The sequence below is a fragment of the Dendrobates tinctorius genome, unplaced genomic scaffold (genome assembly GCF_039654945.1).
Source record: "Dendrobates tinctorius isolate UK_male_01 unplaced genomic scaffold, ASM3965494v1 ptg000251l, whole genome shotgun sequence".
NCBI lineage: Eukaryota > Metazoa > Chordata > Amphibia > Anura > Dendrobatidae > Dendrobates > Dendrobates tinctorius.
The window spans coordinates 11,555,212-11,576,147 of NW_027361918.1; the positions used below are offsets into that span (position 1 = coordinate 11,555,212).

General features: G+C 40.5%; 7 non-coding genes across 7 annotated transcripts; all 7 read left to right on the forward strand.

Moving 5' to 3' along the window:
* The first annotated feature begins 1,141 nt into the window (after positions 1 to 1,141).
* On the forward strand, positions 1,142 to 1,215 carry TRNAN-GUU (transfer RNA asparagine (anticodon GUU)). The gene has a single exon. It is a non-coding gene; the product is annotated as a tRNA-Asn (tRNA).
* Positions 1,216 to 5,044: 3,829 nt separating this feature from the next.
* TRNAN-GUU (transfer RNA asparagine (anticodon GUU)) lies at positions 5,045 to 5,118 on the forward strand. The gene has a single exon. It is a non-coding gene; the product is annotated as a tRNA-Asn (tRNA).
* A 2,225-nt stretch (positions 5,119 to 7,343) lies between these two features.
* On the forward strand, positions 7,344 to 7,417 carry TRNAN-GUU (transfer RNA asparagine (anticodon GUU)). Its single transcript has one exon. It is a non-coding gene; the product is annotated as a tRNA-Asn (tRNA).
* Positions 7,418 to 10,387: 2,970 nt separating this feature from the next.
* TRNAN-GUU (transfer RNA asparagine (anticodon GUU)) lies at positions 10,388 to 10,461 on the forward strand. Its single transcript has one exon. It is a non-coding gene; the product is annotated as a tRNA-Asn (tRNA).
* A 3,036-nt stretch (positions 10,462 to 13,497) lies between these two features.
* On the forward strand, positions 13,498 to 13,571 carry TRNAN-GUU (transfer RNA asparagine (anticodon GUU)). The gene has a single exon. It is a non-coding gene; the product is annotated as a tRNA-Asn (tRNA).
* Positions 13,572 to 16,541: 2,970 nt separating this feature from the next.
* TRNAN-GUU (transfer RNA asparagine (anticodon GUU)) lies at positions 16,542 to 16,615 on the forward strand. Its single transcript has one exon. It is a non-coding gene; the product is annotated as a tRNA-Asn (tRNA).
* A 3,036-nt stretch (positions 16,616 to 19,651) lies between these two features.
* Positions 19,652 to 19,725, forward strand: TRNAN-GUU (transfer RNA asparagine (anticodon GUU)). Its single transcript has one exon. It is a non-coding gene; the product is annotated as a tRNA-Asn (tRNA).
* Positions 19,726 to 20,936: the final 1,211 nt, after the last annotated feature.

Consider the following 20,936-nt stretch of genomic DNA (forward strand, 5'->3'; position numbering starts at 1 on the left):
CTGGGGGAGTAAAAAAAACTTACCTAGTTTGTAGAAAAAAGTTGTAATGCAGCACAATCCCAAGCAAAAAGATTGACCTTTTATGGTTTGGTTTGAATATAGAAAATGCTGAGAGGTCGCGAATCTCCTTCTGGTCCTTTGGCACGAGTTGTACTGGGATTTAGGATTTTGACTAGTGTTTTTGATCCGAGACACGTTTGCTGTTGACAGAAAAGTTCAGTTGATATGCAATGATGAAGTTTATAAAACACAACTATTTAGCAGAGGTTGGTTTCGATCCATCAACCGCTGGGTTTCACAATGTGAATTATGGCCTACAAATACAGTCGAGCAATTTTCTAGTAAACCATTTCTCTGTATATAGAGAACCAAACTGGGGGAATGAAAAAAAACTTACCTAGTTTGTAGAAAAAAGTTGTAATGCAGCACAATCCCAAGCGAAAAGATTGATCTTTTATGGTTTGGTTTGAATATAGAAAATGCTGAGAGGTCGCGAATCTCCTTCTGGTCCTTTGGCACGAGTTGTACTGGGATTTAGGATTTTGACTAGTGTTTTTGATCCGAGACACGTTTGCTGTTGACAGAAAAGTTCAGTTGATATGCAATGATGAAGTTTATAAAACACAACTATTTAGAAGAGGTTGGTTTCAATCCATTGACCGCTGGGTTTCACAATGTGAATTATGGCCTACAAATACAGTCGTGCAATTTTCTAGTAAACCATTTCTCTGTATATAGAGAACCAAACTGGGGGAATGAAAAAAAACTTACCTAGTTTGTAGAAAAAAGTTGTAATGCAGCACAATTTAGCAGAGGATGGTTTTGATCCATCGACCTCTGGGTTATGGGCCCAGCACGCTTCCGCTGCGCCACTCTGCTTGTGTTAACAGATGTACAGAGTAAAATTCTAATGACTGTTTGTGTTCATGTCGATGACATGTAAATTTTCAGCCATTACATATTTGTTGGCGACTAGAGTACTCCTGGGGTTCTGCAATTGTTTCTTTGTTTTTTTTTGCTTTCTTGTGTCATATTATTGTTGAAAATCATTAGAGGAAATGGTGTCTGACCATTGTTTAAGGTTCCGGTTAAAACTGGTGGGTGCGTCCGGCTGTTAGACGAAAGTTCGGCAGGCGTTTGTGTCTCTGTGGCGCAATCGGTTAGCGCGTTCGGCTGTTAACCGAAAGGTTGGTGGTTCGAGTCCACCCAGGGACGTTGGTTCCTTTTGCTTGGGTAGCATGCTACAGTTGAAGACGTTTTCACATTGGTGCTCAGCATCTCCATAAAGTAAAAGCACTGTTGCTGCCTAAGATTTGAATTCACAAGGCAAACTGGAGAAAAAACTTTCCGGTTGTGTTTCTGTCTACATGTCCAGAAAGAGCATAGCTGTCTGGTATTTGCCAGAAGGTTGAAAACATCTGATAGAATACACAAAACTTCCTTCGAGCCGGAATTGAACCAGCGACCTAAGGATTGCTAATTTAGATCTACAGTCCTCCGCTCTACCAGCTGAGCTATCGAAGGCTTGATTTAGCCATTGTTAAAAGTCTTCAAGGTTTGGACGTGTGTGCCACGAGCAGGTGGCAAAAACAATTCACTCGGCCAACTGAAAAAGGAATCCAAAGATTGTATTGGAGAATGCGGGCATCAGATCCCGCTACCTCTCGCATGCTAAGCGAGCGCTCTACCACTTGAGCTAATCCCCCATGCCCGACGAACGCCATTATCAGTTTCACGCCACACCATGTCACAGTTTACTTATAGTCAAATGTGCCATTGAGTGCTTTTTTTTTTTTTTTTTTTTTAAGTACAGATTCCTTTCTCCCATATTTGAAGAACATCTACGGAGTTCACAATGTGAATTATGGCCTACAAATAAAGTCGAGCAATTTTCTAGCAAACCATTTCTACGTATGTAGAGAACCAGACTGGGGGAGTAAAAAAAACTTACCTAGTTTGTAGAAAAAAGTTGTAATGCAGCACAATCCCAAGCAAAAAGATTGACCTTTTATGGTTTGGTTTGAATATAGAAAATGCTGAGAGGTCGCGAATCTCCTTCTGGTCCTTTGGCACGAGTTGTACTGGGATTTAGGATTTTGACTAGTGTTTTTGATCCGAGACACGTTTGCTGTTGACAGAAAAGTTCAGTTGATATGCAATGATGAAGTTTATAAATCACAACTATTTAGCAGAGGTTGGTTTCGATCCATCGACCGCTGGGTTTCACAATGTGAATTATGGCCTACAAATACAGTCGGGCAATTTTCTAGCAAACCATTTCTATGTATGTAGAGAACCAGACTGGGGGAGTAAAAAAAACTCGAAGGCTTGATTTAGCCATTGTTGAAAGTCTTCAAGGTTTGGACGTGTGTGCCACGAGCAGGTGGCAAAAACAATTCACTCGGCCAACTGAAAAAGGAATCCAAAGATTGTATTGGAGAATGCGGGCATCGATCCCGCTACCTCTCGCATGCTAAGCGAGCGCTCTACCACTTGAGCTAATCCCCCATGCCCGACGAACGCCATTATCAGTTTCACGCCACACCATGTCACAGTTTACTTATAGTCAAATGTGCCATTGAGTGCTTTTTTTTTTTTTTTTTTTTAAGTACAGATTCCTTTCTCCCATATTTGAAGAACATCTACGGAGTTCACAATGTGAATTATGGCCTACAAATAAAGTCGAGCAATTTTCTAGCAAACTATTTCTACGTATGTAGAGAACCAGACTGGGGGAGTAAAAAAAACTTACCTAGTTTGTAGAAAAAAGTTGTAATGCAGCACAATCCCAAGCAAAAAGATTGACCTTTTATGGTTTGGTTTGAATATAGAAAATGCTGAGAGGTCGCGAATCTCCTTCTGGTCCTTTGGCACGAGTTGTACTGGGATTTAGGATTTTGACTAGTGTTTTTGATCCGAGACACGTTTGCTGTTGACAGAAAAGTTCAGTTGATATGCAATGATGAAGTTTATAAATCACAACTATTTAGCAGAGGTTGGTTTCGATCCATCGACCGCTGGGTTTCACAATGTGAATTATGGCCTACAAATACAGTCGGGCAATTTTCTAGCAAACCATTTCTATGTATGTAGAGAACCAGACTGGGGGAGTAAAAAAAACTCGAAGGCTTGATTTAGCCATTGTTGAAAGTCTTCAAGGTTTGGACGTGTGTGCCACGAGCAGGTGGCAAAAACAATTCACTCGGCCAACTGAAAAAGGAATCCAAAGATTGTATTGGAGAATGCGGGCATCGATCCCGCTACCTCTCGCATGCTAAGCGAGCGCTCTACCACTTGAGCTAATCCCCCATGCCCGACGAACGCCATTATCAGTTTCACGCCACACCATGTCACAGTTTACTTATAGTCAAATGTGCCATTGAGTGCTTTTTTTTTTTTTTTTTTTTTAAGTACAGATTCCTTTCTCCCATATTTGAAGAACATCTACGGAGTTCACAATGTGAATTATGGCCTACAAATAAAGTCGAGCAATTTTCTAGCAAACCATTTCTACGTATGTAGAGAACCAGACTGGGGGAGTAAAAAAAACTTACCTAGTTTGTAGAAAAAAGTTGTAATGCAGCACAATCCCAAGCAAAAAGATTGACCTTTTATGGTTTGGTTTGAATATAGAAAATGCTGAGAGGTCGCGAATCTCCTTCTGGTCCTTTGGCACGAGTTGTACTGGGATTTAGGATTTTGACTAGTGTTTTTGATCCGAGACACGTTTGCTGTTGACAGAAAAGTTCAGTTGATATGCAATGATGAAGTTTATAAATCACAACTATTTAGCAGAGGTTGGTTTCGATCCATCGACCGCTGGGTTTCACAATGTGAATTATGGCCTACAAATACAGTCGGGCAATTTTCTAGCAAACCATTTCTATGTATGTAGAGAACCAGACTGGGGGAGTAAAAAAAACTTACCTAGTTTGTAGAAAAAAGTTGTAATGCAGCACAATCCCAAGCAAAAAGATTGACCTTTTATGGTTTGGTTTGAATATAGAAAATGCTGAGAGGTCGCGAATCTCCTTCTGGTCCTTTGGCACGAGTTGTACTGGGATTTAGGATTTTGACTAGTGTTTTTGATCCGAGACACGTTTGCTGTTGACAGAAAAGTTCAGTTGATATGCAATGATGAAGTTTATAAAACACAACTATTTAGCAGAGGTTGGTTTCGATCCATCAACCGCTGGGTTTCACAATGTGAATTATGGCCTACAAATACAGTCGAGCAATTTTCTAGTAAACCATTTCTCTGTATATAGAGAACCAAACTGGGGGAATGAAAAAAAACTTACCTAGTTTGTAGAAAAAAGTTGTAATGCAGCACAATCCCAAGCGAAAAGATTGATCTTTTATGGTTTGGTTTGAATATAGAAAATGCTGAGAGGTCGCGAATCTCCTTCTGGTCCTTTGGCACGAGTTGTACTGGGATTTAGGATTTTGACTAGTGTTTTTGATCCGAGACACGTTTGCTGTTGACAGAAAAGTTCAGTTGATATGCAATGATGAAGTTTATAAAACACAACTATTTAGCAGAGGTTGGTTTCAATCCATTGACCGCTGGGTTTCACAATGTGAATTATGGTCTACAAATACAGTCGAGCAATTTTCTAGCAAACCATTTCTCTGTATATAGAGAACCAAAATGGGGAAGTGAAAAAAAACTTAGCTAGTTTGTAGAAAAAGATGCAATGCAGCACAATTTAGCAGAGGATGGTTTCGATCCATCGACCTCTGGGTTATGGGCCCAGCACGCTTCCGCTGCGCCACTCTGCTTGTGTTAACAGATGTACAGAGTAAAATTCTAATGACTGTTTGTGTTCATGTCGATGACATGTAAATTTTCAGCCATTACATATTTGTTGGCGACTAGAGTACTCCTGGGGTTCTGCAATTGTTTCTTTGTTTTTTTTTGCTTTCTTGTGTCATATTATTGTTGAAAATCATTAGAGGAAATGGTGTCTGACCATTGTTTAAGGTTCCGGTTAAAACTGGTGGGTGCGTCCGGCTGTTAGACGAAAGTTCGGCAGGCGTTTGTGTCTCTGTGGCGCAATCGGTTAGCGCGTTCGGCTGTTAACCGAAAGGTTGGTGGTTCGAGTCCACCCAGGGACGTTGGTTCCTTTTGCTTGGGTAGCATGCTACAGTTGAAGACGTTTTCACATTGGTGCTCAGCATCTCCATAAAGTAAAAGCACTGTTGCTGCCTAAGATTTGAATTCACAAGGCAAACTGGAGAAAAAACTTTCCGGTTGTGTTTCTGTCTACATGTCCAGAAAGAGCATAGCTGTCTGGTATTTGCCAGAAGGTTGAAAACATCTGATAGAATACACAAAACTTCCTTCGAGCCGGAATTGAACCAGCGACCTAAGGATTGCTAATTTAGATCTACAGTCCTCCGCTCTACCAGCTGAGCTATCGAAGGCTTGATTTAGCCATTGTTGAAAGTCTTCAAGGTTTGGACGTGTGTGCCACGAGCAGGTGGCAAAAACAATTCACTCGGCCAACTGAAAAAGGAATCCAAAGATTGTATTGGAGAATGCGGGCATCGATCCCGCTACCTCTCGCATGCTAAGCGAGCGCTCTACCACTTGAGCTAATCCCCCATGCCCGACGAACGCCATTATCAGTTTCACGCCACACCATGTCACAGTTTACTTATAGTCAAATGTGCCATTGAGTGCTTTTTTTTTTTTTTTTTTTTTAAGTACAGATTCCTTTCTCCCATATTTGAAGAACATCTACGGAGTTCACAATGTGAATTATGGCCTACAAATAAAGTCGAGCAATTTTCTAGCAAACCATTTCTATGTATGTAGAGAACCAGACTGGGGGAGTAAAAAAAACTTACCTAGTTTGTAGAAAAAAGTTGTAATGCAGCACAATCCCAAGCAAAAAGATTGACCTTTTATGGTTTGGTTTGAATATAGAAAATACTGAGAGGTCGCGAATCTCCTTCTGGTCCTTTGGCACGAGTTGTACTGGGATTTAGGATTTTGACTAGTGTTTTTGATCCGAGACACGTTTGCTGTTGACAGAAAAGTTCAGTTGATATGCAATGATGAAGTTTATAAATCACAACTATTTAGCAGAGGTTGGTTTCGATCCATCGACCGCTGGGTTTCACAATGTGAATTATGGCCTACAAATACAGTCGGGCAATTTTCTAGCAAACCATTTCTATGTATGTAGAGAACCAGACTGGGGGAGTAAAAAAAACTTACCTAGTTTGTAGAAAAAAGTTGTAATGCAGCACAATCCCAAGCAAAAAGATTGACCTTTTATGGTTTGGTTTGAATATAGAAAATGCTGAGAGGTCGCGAATCTCCTTCTGGTCCTTTGGCACGAGTTGTACTGGGATTTAGGATTTTGACTAGTGTTTTTGATCCGAGACACGTTTGCTGTTGACAGAAAAGTTCAGTTGATATGCAATGATGAAGTTTATAAAACACAACTATTTAGCAGAGGTTGGTTTCGATCCATCAACCGCTGGGTTTCACAATGTGAATTATGGCCTACAAATACAGTCGAGCAATTTTCTAGTAAACCATTTCTCTGTATATAGAGAACCAAACTGGGGGAATGAAAAAAAACTTACCTAGTTTGTAGAAAAAAGTTGTAATGCAGCACAATCCCAAGCGAAAAGATTGATCTTTTATGGTTTGGTTTGAATATAGAAAATGCTGAGAGGTCGCGAATCTCCTTCTGGTCCTTTGGCACGAGTTGTACTGGGATTTAGGATTTTGACTAGTGTTTTTGATCCGAGACACGTTTGCTGTTGACAGAAAAGTTCAGTTGATATGCAATGATGAAGTTTATAAAACACAACTATTTAGCAGAGGTTGGTTTCAATCCATTGACCGCTGGGTTTCACAATGTGAATTATGGTCTACAAATACAGTCGAGCAATTTTCTAGCAAACCATTTCTCTGTATATAGAGAACCAAAATGGGGAAGTGAAAAAAAACTTAGCTAGTTTGTAGAAAAAGATGCAATGCAGCACAATTTAGCAGAGGATGGTTTCGATCCATCAACCTCTGGGTTATGGGCCCAGCACGCTTCCGCTGCGCCACTCTGCTTGTGTTAACAGATGTACAGAGTAAAATTCTAATGACTGTTTGTGTTCATGTCGATGACATGTAAATTTTCAGCCATTACATATTTGTTGGCGACTAGAGTACTCCTGGGGTTCTGCAATTGTTTCTTTGTTTTTTTTTGCTTTCTTGTGTCATATTATTGTTGAAAATCATTAGAGGAAATGGTGTCTGACCATTGTTTAAGGTTCCGGTTAAAACTGGTGGGTGCGTCCGGCTGTTAGACGAAAGTTCGGCAGGCGTTTGTGTCTCTGTGGCGCAATCGGTTAGCGCGTTCGGCTGTTAACCGAAAGGTTGGTGGTTCGAGTCCACCCAGGGACGTTGGTTCCTTTTGCTTGGGTAGCATGCTACAGTTGAAGACGTTTTCACATTGGTGCTCAGCATCTCCATAAAGTAAAAGCACTGTTGCTGCCTAAGATTTGAATTCACAAGGCAAACTGGAGAAAAAACTTTCCGGTTGTGTTTCTGTCTACATGTCCAGAAAGAGCATAGCTGTCTGGTATTTGCCAGAAGGTTGAAAACATCTGATAGAATACACAAAACTTCCTTCGAGCCGGAATTGAACCAGCGACCTAAGGATTGCTAATTTAGATCTACAGTCCTCCGCTCTACCAGCTGAGCTATCGAAGGCTTGATTTAGCCATTGTTGAAAGTCTTCAAGGTTTGGACGTGTGTGCCACGAGCAGGTGGCATAAACAATTCACTCGGCCAACTGAAAAAGGAATCCAAAGATTGTATTGGAGAATGCGGGCATCGATCCCGCTACCTCTCGCATGCTAAGCGAGCGCTCTACCACTTGAGCTAATCCCCCATGCCCGACGAACGCCATTATCAGTTTCACGCCACACCATGTCACAGTTTACTTATAGTCAAATGTGCCATTGAGTGCTTTTTTTTTTTTTTTTTTTAAGTACAGATTCCTTTCTCCCATATTTGAAGAACATCTACGGAGTTCACAATGTGAATTATGGCCTACAAATACAGTCGGGCAATTTTCTAGCAAACCATTTCTATGTATGTAGAGAACCAGACTGGGGGAGTAAAAAAAACTTACCTAGTTTGTAGAAAAAAGTTGTAATGCAGCACAATCCCAAGCAAAAAGATTGACCTTTTATGGTTTGGTTTGAATATAGAAAATGCTGAGAGGTCGCGAATCTCCTTCTGGTCCTTTGGCACGAGTTGTACTGGGATTTAGGATTTTGACTAGTGTTTTTGATCCGAGACACGTTTGCTGTTGACAGAAAAGTTCAGTTGATATGCAATGATGAAGTTTATAAATCACAACTATTTAGCAGAGGTTGGTTTCGATCCATCGACCGCTGGGTTTCACAATGTGAATTATGGCCTACAAATACAGTCGGGCAATTTTCTAGCAAACCATTTCTATGTATGTAGAGAACCAGACTGGGGGAGTAAAAAAAACTTACCTAGTTTGTAGAAAAAAGTTGTAATGCAGCACAATCCCAAGCAAAAAGATTGACCTTTTATGGTTTGGTTTGAATATAGAAAATGCTGAGAGGTCGCGAATCTCCTTCTGGTCCTTTGGCACGAGTTGTACTGGGATTTAGGATTTTGACTAGTGTTTTTGATCCGAGACACGTTTGCTGTTGACAGAAAAGTTCAGTTGATATGCAATGATGAAGTTTATAAATCACAACTATTTAGCAGAGGTTGGTTTCGATCCATCGACCGCTGGGTTTCACAATGTGAATTATGGCCTACAAATACAGTCGGGCAATTTTCTAGCAAACCATTTCTATGTATGTAGAGAACCAGACTGGGGGAGTAAAAAAAACTTACCTAGTTTGTAGAAAAAAGTTGTAATGCAGCACAATCCCAAGCAAAAAGATTGACCTTTTATGGTTTGGTTTGAATATAGAAAATGCTGAGAGGTCGCGAATCTCCTTCTGGTCCTTTGGCACGAGTTGTACTGGGATTTAGGATTTTGACTAGTGTTTTTGATCCGAGACACGTTTGCTGTTGACAGAAAAGTTCAGTTGATATGCAATGATGAAGTTTATAAAACACAACTATTTAGCAGAGGTTGGTTTCGATCCATCGACCGCTGGGTTTCACAATGTGAATTATGGCCTACAAATACAGTCGGGCAATTTTCTAGCAAACCATTTCTATGTATGTAGAGAACCAGACTGGGGGAGTAAAAAAAACTTACCTAGTTTGTAGAAAAAAGTTGTAATGCAGCACAATCCCAAGCAAAAAGATTGACCTTTTATGGTTTGGTTTGAATATAGAAAATGCTGAGAGGTCGCGAATCTCCTTCTGGTCCTTTGGCACGAGTTGTACTGGGATTTAGGATTTTGACTAGTGTTTTTGATCCGAGACACGTTTGCTGTTGACAGAAAAGTTCAGTTGATATGCAATGATGAAGTTTATAAAACACAACTATTTAGCAGAGGTTGGTTTCGATCCATCGACCGCTGGGTTTCACAATGTGAATTATGGCCTACAAATACAGTCGAGCAATTTTCTAGTAAACCATTTCTCTGTATATAGAGAACCAAACTGGGGGAATGAAAAAAAACTTACCTAGTTTGTAGAAAAAAGTTGTAATGCAGCACAATCCCAAGCGAAAAGATTGATCTTTTATGGTTTGGTTTGAATATAGAAAATGCTGAGAGGTCGCGAATCTCCTTCTGGTCCTTTGGCACGAGTTGTACTGGGATTTAGGATTTTGACTAGTGTTTTTGATCCGAGACACGTTTGCTGTTGACAGAAAAGTTCAGTTGATATGCAATGATGAAGTTTATAAAACACAACTATTTAGAAGAGGTTGGTTTCAATCCATTGACCGCTGGGTTTCACAATGTGAATTATGGCCTACAAATACAGTCGTGCAATTTTCTAGTAAACCATTTCTCTGTATATAGAGAACCAAACTGGGGGAATGAAAAAAAACTTACCTAGTTTGTAGAAAAAAGTTGTAATGCAGCACAATTTAGCAGAGGATGGTTTTGATCCATCGACCTCTGGGTTATGGGCCCAGCACGCTTCCGCTGCGCCACTCTGCTTGTGTTAACAGATGTACAGAGTAAAATTCTAATGACTGTTTGTGTTCATGTCGATGACATGTAAATTTTCAGCCATTACATATTTGTTGGCGACTAGAGTACTCCTGGGGTTCTGCAATTGTTTCTTTGTTTTTTTTTGCTTTCTTGTGTCATATTATTGTTGAAAATCATTAGAGGAAATGGTGTCTGACCATTGTTTAAGGTTCCGGTTAAAACTGGTGGGTGCGTCCGGCTGTTAGACGAAAGTTCGGCAGGCGTTTGTGTCTCTGTGGCGCAATCGGTTAGCGCGTTCGGCTGTTAACCGAAAGGTTGGTGGTTCGAGTCCACCCAGGGACGTTGGTTCCTTTTGCTTGGGTAGCATGCTACAGTTGAAGACGTTTTCACATTGGTGCTCAGCATCTCCATAAAGTAAAAGCACTGTTGCTGCCTAAGATTTGAATTCACAAGGCAAACTGGAGAAAAAACTTTCCGGTTGTGTTTCTGTCTACATGTCCAGAAAGAGCATAGCTGTCTGGTATTTGCCAGAAGGTTGAAAACATCTGATAGAATACACAAAACTTCCTTCGAGCCGGAATTGAACCAGCGACCTAAGGATTGCTAATTTAGATCTACAGTCCTCCGCTCTACCAGCTGAGCTATCGAAGGCTTGATTTAGCCATTGTTGAAAGTCTTCAAGGTTTGGACGTGTGTGCCACGAGCAGGTGGCAAAAACAATTCACTCGGCCAACTGAAAAAGGAATCCAAAGATTGTATTGGAGAATGCGGGCATCAGATCCCGCTACCTCTCGCATGCTAAGCGAGCGCTCTACCACTTGAGCTAATCCCCCATGCCCGACGAACGCCATTATCAGTTTCACGCCACACCATGTCACAGTTTACTTATAGTCAAATGTGCCATTGAGTGCTTTTTTTTTTTTTTTTTTTTTAAGTACAGATTCCTTTCTCCCATATTTGAAGAACATCTACGGAGTTCACAATGTGAATTATGGCCTACAAATAAAGTCGAGCAATTTTCTAGCAAACCATTTCTACGTATGTAGAGAACCAGACTGGGGGAGTAAAAAAAACTTACCTAGTTTGTAGAAAAAAGTTGTAATGCAGCACAATCCCAAGCAAAAAGATTGACCTTTTATGGTTTGGTTTGAATATAGAAAATGCTGAGAGGTCGCGAATCTCCTTCTGGTCCTTTGGCACGAGTTGTACTGGGATTTAGGATTTTGACTAGTGTTTTTGATCCGAGACACGTTTGCTGTTGACAGAAAAGTTCAGTTGATATGCAATGATGAAGTTTATAAATCACAACTATTTAGCAGAGGTTGGTTTCGATCCATCGACCGCTGGGTTTCACAATGTGAATTATGGCCTACAAATACAGTCGGGCAATTTTCTAGCAAACCATTTCTATGTATGAAGAGAACCAGACTGGGGGAGTAAAAAAAACTCGAAGGCTTGATTTAGCCATTGTTGAAAGTCTTCAAGGTTTGGACGTGTGTGCCACGAGCAGGTGGCAAAAACAATTCACTCGGCCAACTGAAAAAGGAATCCAAAGATTGTATTGGAGAATGCGGGCATCGATCCCGCTACCTCTCGCATGCTAAGCGAGCGCTCTACCACTTGAGCTAATCCCCCATGCCCGACGAACGCCATTATCAGTTTCAAGCCACACCATGTCACAGTTTACTTATAGTCAAATGTGCCATTGAGTGCTTTTTTTTTTTTTTTTTTTTTTTTTTTTAAGTACAGATTCCTTTCTCCCATATTTGAAGAACATCTACGGAGTTCACAATGTGAATTATGGCCTACAAATACAGTCGGGCAATTTTATAGCAAACCATTTCTATGTATGTAGAGAACCAGACTGGGGGAGTAAAAAAAACTTACCTAGTTTGTAGAAAAAAGTTGTAATGCAGCACAATCCCAAGCAAAAAGATTGACCTTTTATGGTTTGGTTTGAATATAGAAAATGCTGAGAGGTCGCGAATCTCCTTCTGGTCCTTTGGCACGAGTTGTACTGGGATTTAGGATTTTGACTAGTGTTTTTGATCCGAGACACGTTTGCTGTTGACAGAAAAGTTCAGTTGATATGCAATGATGAAGTTTATAAATCACAACTATTTAGCAGAGGTTGGTTTCGATCCATCGACCGCTGGGTTTCACAATGTGAATTATGGCCTACAAATACAGTCGGGCAATTTTCTAGCAAACCATTTCTATGTATGTAGAGAACCAGACTGGGGGAGTAAAAAAAACTTACCTAGTTTGTAGAAAAAAGTTGTAATGCAGCACAATCCCAAGCAAAAAGATTGACCTTTTATGGTTTGGTTTGAATATAGAAAATGCTGAGAGGTCGCGAATCTCCTTCTGGTCCTTTGGCACGAGTTGTACTGGGATTTAGGATTTTGACTAGTGTTTTTGATCCGAGACACGTTTGCTGTTGACAGAAAAGTTCAGTTGATATGCAATGATGAAGTTTATAAAACACAACTATTTAGCAGAGGTTGGTTTCGATCCATCGACCGCTGGGTTTCACAATGTGAATTATGGCCTACAAATACAGTCGAGCAATTTTCTAGTAAACCATGTCTCTGTATATAGAGAACCAAACTGGGGGAATGAAAAAAAACTTACCTAGTTTGTAGAAAAAAGTTGTAATGCAGCACAATCCCAAGCGAAAAGATTGATCTTTTATGGTTTGGTTTGAATATAGAAAATGCTGAGAGGTCGCGAATCTCCTTCTGGTCCTTTGGCACGAGTTGTACTGGGATTTAGGATTTTGACTAGTGTTTTTGATCCGAGACACGTTTGCTGTTGACAGAAAAGTTCAGTTGATATGCAATGATGAAGTTTATAAAACACAACTATTTAGAAGAGGTTGGTTTCAATCCATTGACCGCTGGGTTTCACAATGTGAATTATGGCCTACAAATACAGTCGTGCAATTTTCTAGTAAACCATTTCTCTGTATATAGAGAACCAAACTGGGGGAATGAAAAAAAACTTACCTAGTTTGTAGAAAAAAGTTGTAATGCAGCACAATTTAGCAGAGGATGGTTTCGATCCATCGACCTCTGGGTTATGGGCCCAGCACGCTTCCGCTGCGCCACTCTGCTTGTGTTAACAGATGTACAGAGTAAAATTCTAATGACTGTTTGTGTTCATGTCGATGACATGTAAATTTTCAGCCATTACATATTTGTTGGCGACTAGAGTACTCCTGGGGTTCTGCAATTGTTTCTTTGTTTTTTTTTGCTTTCTTGTGTCATATTATTGTTGAAAATCATTAGAGGAAATGGTGTCTGACCATTGTTTAAGGTTCCGGTTAAAACTGGTGGGTGCGTCCGGCTGTTAGACGAAAGTTCGGCAGGCGTTTGTGTCTCTGTGGCGCAATCGGTTAGCGCGTTCGGCTGTTAACCGAAAGGTTGGTGGTTCGAGTCCACCCAGGGACGTTGGTTCCTTTTGCTTGGGTAGCATGCTACAGTTGAAGACGTTTTCACATTGGTGCTCAGCATCTCCATAAAGTAAAAGCACTGTTGCTGCCTAAGATTTGAATTCACAAGGCAAACTGGAGAAAAAACTTTCCGGTTGTGTTTCTGTCTACATGTCCAGAAAGAGCATAGCTGTCTGGTATTTGCCAGAAGGTTGAAAACATCTGATAGAATACACAAAACTTCCTTCGAGCCGGAATTGAACCAGCGACCTAAGGATTGCTAATTTAGATCTACAGTCCTCCGCTCTACCAGCTGAGCTATCGAAGGCTTGATTTAGCCATTGTTGAAAGTCTTCAAGGTTTGGACGTGTGTGCCACGAGCAGGTGGCATAAACAATTCACTCGGCCAACTGAAAAAGGAATCCAAAGATTGTATTGGAGAATGCGGGCATCGATCCCGCTACCTCTCGCATGCTAAGCGAGCGCTCTACCACTTGAGCTAATCCCCCATGCCCGACGAACGCCATTATCAGTTTCACGCCACACCATGTCACAGTTTACTTATAGTCAAATGTGCCATTGAGTGCTTTTTTTTTTTTTTTTTTTAAGTACAGATTCCTTTCTCCCATATTTGAAGAACATCTACGGAGTTCACAATGTGAATTATGGCCTACAAATACAGTCGGGCAATTTTCTAGCAAACCATTTCTATGTATGTAGAGAACCAGACTGGGGGAGTAAAAAAAACTTACCTAGTTTGTAGAAAAAAGTTGTAATGCAGCACAATCCCAAGCAAAAAGATTGACCTTTTATGGTTTGGTTTGAATATAGAAAATGCTGAGAGGTCGCGAATCTCCTTCTGGTCCTTTGGCACGAGTTGTACTGGGATTTAGGATTTTGACTAGTGTTTTTGATCCGAGACACATTTGCTGTTGACAGAAAAGTTCAGTTGATATGCAATGATGAAGTTTATAAATCACAACTATTTAGCAGAGGTTGGTTTCGATCCATCGACCGCTGGGTTTCACAATGTGAATTATGGCCTACAAATACAGTCGGGCAATTTTCTAGCAAACCATTTCTATGTATGTAGAGAACCAGACTGGGGGAGTAAAAAAAACTTACCTAGTTTGTAGAAAAAAGTTGTAATGCAGCACAATCCCAAGCAAAAAGATTGACCTTTTATGGTTTGGTTTGAATATAGAAAATGCTGAGAGGTCGCGAATCTCCTTCTGGTCCTTTGGCACGAGTTGTACTGGGATTTAGGATTTTGACTAGTGTTTTTGATCCGAGACACGTTTGCTGTTGACAGAAAAGTTCAGTTGATATGCAATGATGAAGTTTATAAATCACAACTATTTAGCAGAGGTTGGTTTCGATCCATCGACCGCTGGGTTTCACAATGTGAATTATGGCCTACAAATACAGTCGGGCAATTTTCTAGCAAACCATTTCTATGTATGTAGAGAACCAGACTGGGGGAGTAAAAAAAACTTACCTAGTTTGTAGAAAAAAGTTGTAATGCAGCACAATCCCAAGCAAAAAGATTGACCTTTTATGGTTTGGTTTGAATATAGAAAATGCTGAGAGGTCGCGAATCTCCTTCTGGTCCTTTGGCACGAGTTGTACTGGGATTTAGGATTTTGACTAGTGTTTTTGATCCGAGACACGTTTGCTGTTGACAGAAAAGTTCAGTTGATATGCAATGATGAAGTTTATAAAACACAACTATTTAGCAGAGGTTGGTTTCGATCCATCGACCGCTGGGTTTCACAATGTGAATTATGGCCTACAAATACAGTCGGGCAATTTTCTAGCAAACCATTTCTATGTATGTAGAGAACCAGACTGGGGGAGTAAAAAAAACTTACCTAGTTTGTAGAAAAAAGTTGTAATGCAGCACAATCCCAAGCAAAAAGATTGACCTTTTATGGTTTGGTTTGAATATAGAAAATGCTGAGAGGTCGCGAATCTCCTTCTGGTCCTTTGGCACGAGTTGTACTGGGATTTAGGATTTTGACTAGTGTTTTTGATCCGAGACACGTTTGCTGTTGACAGAAAAGTTCAGTTGATATGCAATGATGAAGTTTATAAAACACAACTATTTAGCAGAGGTTGGTTTCGATCCATCGACCGCTGGGTTTCACAATGTGAATTATGGCCTACAAATACAGTCGAGCAATTTTCTAGTAAACCATTTCTCTGTATATAGAGAACCAAACTGGGGGAATGAAAAAAAACTTACCTAGTTTGTAGAAAAAAGTTGTAATGCAGCACAATCCCAAGCGAAAAGATTGATCTTTTATGGTTTGGTTTGAATATAGAAAATGCTGAGAGGTCGCGAATCTCCTTCTGGTCCTTTGGCACGAGTTGTACTGGGATTTAGGATTTTGACTAGTGTTTTTGATCCGAGACACGTTTGCTGTTGACAGAAAAGTTCAGTTGATATGCAATGATGAAGTTTATAAAACACAACTATTTAGAAGAGGTTGGTTTCAATCCATTGACCGCTGGGTTTCACAATGTGAATTATGGCCTACAAATACAGTCGTGCAATTTTCTAGTAAACCATTTCTCTGTATATAGAGAACCAAACTGGGGGAATGAAAAAAAACTTACCTAGTTTGTAGAAAAAAGTTGTAATGCAGCACAATTTAGCAGAGGATGGTTTTGATCCATCGACCTCTGGGTTATGGGCCCAGCACGCTTCCGCTGCGCCACTCTGCTTGTGTTAACAGATGTACAGAGTAAAATTCTAATGACTGTTTGTGTTCATGTCGATGACATGTAAATTTTCAGCCATTACATATTTGTTGGCGACTAGAGTACTCCTGGGGTTCTGCAATTGTTTCTTTGTTTTTTTTTGCTTTCTTGTGTCATATTATTGTTGAAAATCATTAGAGGAAATGGTGTCTGACCATTGTTTAAGGTTCCGGTTAAAACTGGTGGGTGCGTCCGGCTGTTAGACGAAAGTTCGGCAGGCGTTTGTGTCTCTGTGGCGCAATCGGTTAGCGCGTTCGGCTGTTAACCGAAAGGTTGGTGGTTCGAGTCCACCCAGGGACGTTGGTTCCTTTTGCTTGGGTAGCATGCTACAGTTGAAGACGTTTTCACATTGGTGCTCAGCATCTCCATAAAGTAAAAGCACTGTTGCTGCCTAAGATTTGAATTCACAAGGCAAACTGGAGAAAAAACTTTCCGGTTGTGTTTCTGTCTACATGTCCAGAAAGAGCATAGCTGTCTGGTATTTGCCAGAAGGTTGAAAACATCTGATAGAATACACAAAACTTCCTTCGAGCCGGAATTGAACCAGCGACCTAAGGATTGCTAATTTAGATCTACAGTCCTCCGCTCTACCAGCTGAGCTATCGAAGGCTTGATTTAGCCATTGTTGAAAGTCTTCAAGGTTTGGACGTGTGTGCCACGAGCAGGTGGCAAAAACAATTCACTCGGCCAACTGAAAAAGGAATCCAAAGATTGTATTGGAGAATGCGGGCATCAGATCCCGCTACCTCTCGCATGCTAAGCGAGCGCTCTACCACTTGAGCTAATCCCCCATGCCCGACGAACGCCATTATCAGTTTCACGCCACACCATGTCACAGTTTACTTATAGTCAAATGTGCCATTGAGTGCTTTTTTTTTTTTTTTTTTTTTAAGTACAGATTCCTTTCTCCCATATTTGAAGAACATCTACGGAGTTCACAATGTGAATTATGGCCTACAAATAAAGTCGAGCAATTTTCTAGCAAACCATTTCTACGTATGTAGAGAACCAGACTGGGGGAGTAAAAAAAACTTACCTAGTTTGTAGAAAAAAGTTGTAATGCAGCACAATCCCAAGCAAAAAGATTGACCTTTTATGGTTTGGTTTGAATATAGAAAATGCTGAGAGGTCGCGAATCTCCTTCTGGTCCTTTGGCACGAGTTGTACTGGGATTTAGGATTTTGACTAGTGTTTTTGATCCGAGACACGTTTGCTGTTGACAGAAAAGTTCAGTTGATATGCAATGATGAAGTTTATAAATCACAACTATTTAGCAGAGGTTGGTTTCGATCCATCGACCGCTGGGTTTCACAATGTGAATTATGGCCTACAAATACAGTCGGGCAATTTTCTAGCAAACCATTTCTATGTATGAAGAGAACCAGACTGGGGGAGTAAAAAAAACTCGAAGGCTTGATTTAGCCATTGTTGAAAGTCTTCAAGGTTTGGACGTGTGTGCCACGAGCAGGTGGCAAAAACAATTCACTCGGCCAACTGAAAAAGGAATCCAAAGATTGTATTGGAGAATGCGGGCATCGATCCCGCTACCTCTCGCATGCTAAGCGAGCGCTCTACCACTTGAGCTAATCCCCCATGCCCGACGAACGCCATTATCAGTTTCAAGCCACACCATGTCACAGTTTACTTATAGTCAAATGTGCCATTGAGTGCTTTTTTTTTTTTTTTTTTTTTTTTTTTTAAGTACAGATTCCTTTCTCCCATATTTGAAGAACATCTACGGAGTTCACAATGTGAATTATGGCCTACAAATACAGTCGGGCAATTTTATAGCAAACCATTTCTATGTATGTAGAGAACCAGACTGGGGGAGTAAAAAAAACTTACCTAGTTTGTAGAAAAAAGTTGTAATGCAGCACAATCCCAAGCAAAAAGATTGACCTTTTATGGTTTGGTTTGAATATAGAAAATGCTGAGAGGTCGCGAATCTCCTTCTGGTCCTTTGGCACGAGTTGTACTGGGATTTAGGATTTTGACTAGTGTTTTTGATCCGAGACACGTTTGCTGTTGACAGAAAAGTTCAGTTGATATGCAATGATGAAGTTTATAAATCACAACTATTTAGCAGAGGTTGGTTTCGATCCATCGACCGCTGGGTTTCACAATGTGAATTATGGCCTACAAATACAGTCGGGCAATTTTCTAGCAAACCATTTCTATGTATGTAGAGAACCAGACTGGGGGAGTAAAAAAAACTTACCTAGTTTGTAGAAAAAAGTTGTAATGCAGCACAATCCCAAGCAAAAAGATTGACCTTTTATGGTTTGGTTTGAATATAGAAAATGCTGAGAGGTCGCGAATCTCCTTCTGGTCCTTTGGCACGAGTTGTACTGGGATTTAGGATTTTGACTAGTGTTTTTGATCCGAGACACGTTTGCTGTTGACAGAAAAGTTCAGTTGATATGCAATGATGAAGTTTATAAAACACAACTATTTAGCAGAGGTTGGTTTCGATCCATCGACCGCTGGGTTTCACAATGTGAATTATGGCCTACAAATACAGTCGAGCAATTTTCTAGTAAACCATGTCTCTGTATATAGAGAACCAAACTGGGGGAATGAAAAAAAACTTACCTAGTTTGTAGAAAAAAGTTGTAATGCAGCACAATCCCAAGCGAAAAGATTGATCTTTTATGGTTTGGTTTGAATATAGAAAATGCTGAGAGGTCGCGAATCTCCTTCTGGTCCTTTGGCACGAGTTGTACTGGGATTTAGGATTTTGACTAGTGTTTTTGATCCGAGACACGTTTGCTGTTGACAGAAAAGTTCAGTTGATATGCAATGATGAAGTTTATAAAACACAACTATTTAGAAGAGGTTGGTTTCAATCCATTGACCGCTGGGTTTCACAATGTGAATTATGGCCTACAAATACAGTCGTGCAATTTTCTAGTAAACCATTTCTCTGTATATAGAGAACCAAACTGGGGGAATGAAAAAAAACTTACCTAGTTTGTAGAAAAAAGTTGTAATGCAGCACAATTTAGCAGAGGATGGTTTCGATCCATCGACCTCTGGGTTATGGGCCCAGCACGCTTCCGCTGCGCCACTCTGCTTGTGTTAACAGATGTACAGAGTAAAATTCTAATGACTGTTTGTGTTCATGTCGATGACATGTAAATTTTCAGCCATTACATATTTGTTGGCGACTAGAGTACTCCTGGGGTTCTGCAATTGTTTCTTTGTTTTTTTTTGCTTTCTTGTGTCATATTATTGTTGAAAATCATTAGAGGAAATGGTGTCTGACCATTGTTTAAGGTTCCGGTTAAAACTGGTGGGTGCGTCCGGCTGTTAGACGAAAGTTCGGCAGGCGTTTGTGTCTCTGTGGCGCAATCGGTTAGCGCGTTCGGCTGTTAACCGAAAGGTTGGTGGTTCGAGTCCACCCAGGGACGTTGGTTCCTTTTGCTTGGGTAGCATGCTACAGTTGAAGACGTTTTCACATTGGTGCTCAGCATCTCCATAAAGTAAAAGCACTGTTGCTGCCTAAGATTTGAATTCACAAGGCAAACTGGAGAAAAAACTTTCCGGTTGTGTTTCTGTCTACATGTCCAGAAAGAGCATAGCTGTCTGGTATTTGCCAGAAGGTTGAAAACATCTGATAGAATACACAAAACTTCCTTCGAGCCGGAATTGAACCAGCGACCTAAGGATTGCTAATTTAGATCTACAGTCCTCCGCTCTACCAGCTGAGCTATCGAAGGCTTGATTTAGCCATTGTTGAAAGTCTTCAAGGTTTGGACGTGTGTGCCACGAGCAGGTGGCATAAACAATTCACTCGGCCAACTGAAAAAGGAATCCAAAGATTGTATTGGAGAATGCGGGCATCGATCCCGCTACCTCTCGCATGCTAAGCGAGCGCTCTACCACTTGAGCTAATCCCCCATGCCCGACGAACGCCATTATCAGTTTCACGCCACACCATGTCACAGTTTACTTATAGTCAAATGTGCCATTGAGTGCTTTTTTTTTTTTTTTTTTTAAGTACAGATTCCTTTCTCCCATATTTGAAGAACATCTACGGAGTTCACAATGTGAATTATGGCCTACAAATACAGTCGGGCAATTTTCTAGCAAACCATTTCTATGTATGTAGAGAACCAGACTGGGGGAGTAAAAAAAACTTACCTAGTTTGTAGAAAAAAGTTGTAATGCAGCACAATCCCAAGCAAAAAGATTGACCTTTTATGGTTTGGTTTGAATATAGAAAATGCTGAGAGGTCGCGAATCTCCTTCTGGTCCTTTGGCACGAGTTGTACTGGGATTTAGGATTTTGACTAGTGTTTTTGATCCGAGACACATTTGCTGTTGACAGAAAAGTTCAGTTGATATGCAATGATGAAGTTTATAAATCACAACTATTTAGCAGAGGTTGGTTTCGATCCATCGACCGCTGGGTTTCACAATGTGAATTATGGCCTACAAATACAGTCGGGCAATTTTCTAGCAAACCATTTCTATGTATGTAGAGAACCAGACTGGGGGAGTAAAAAAAACTTACCTAGTTTGTAGAAAAAAGTTGTAATGCAGCACAATCCCAAGCAAAAAGATTGACCTTTTATGGTTTGGTTTGAATATAGAAAATGCTGAGAGGTCGCGAATCTCC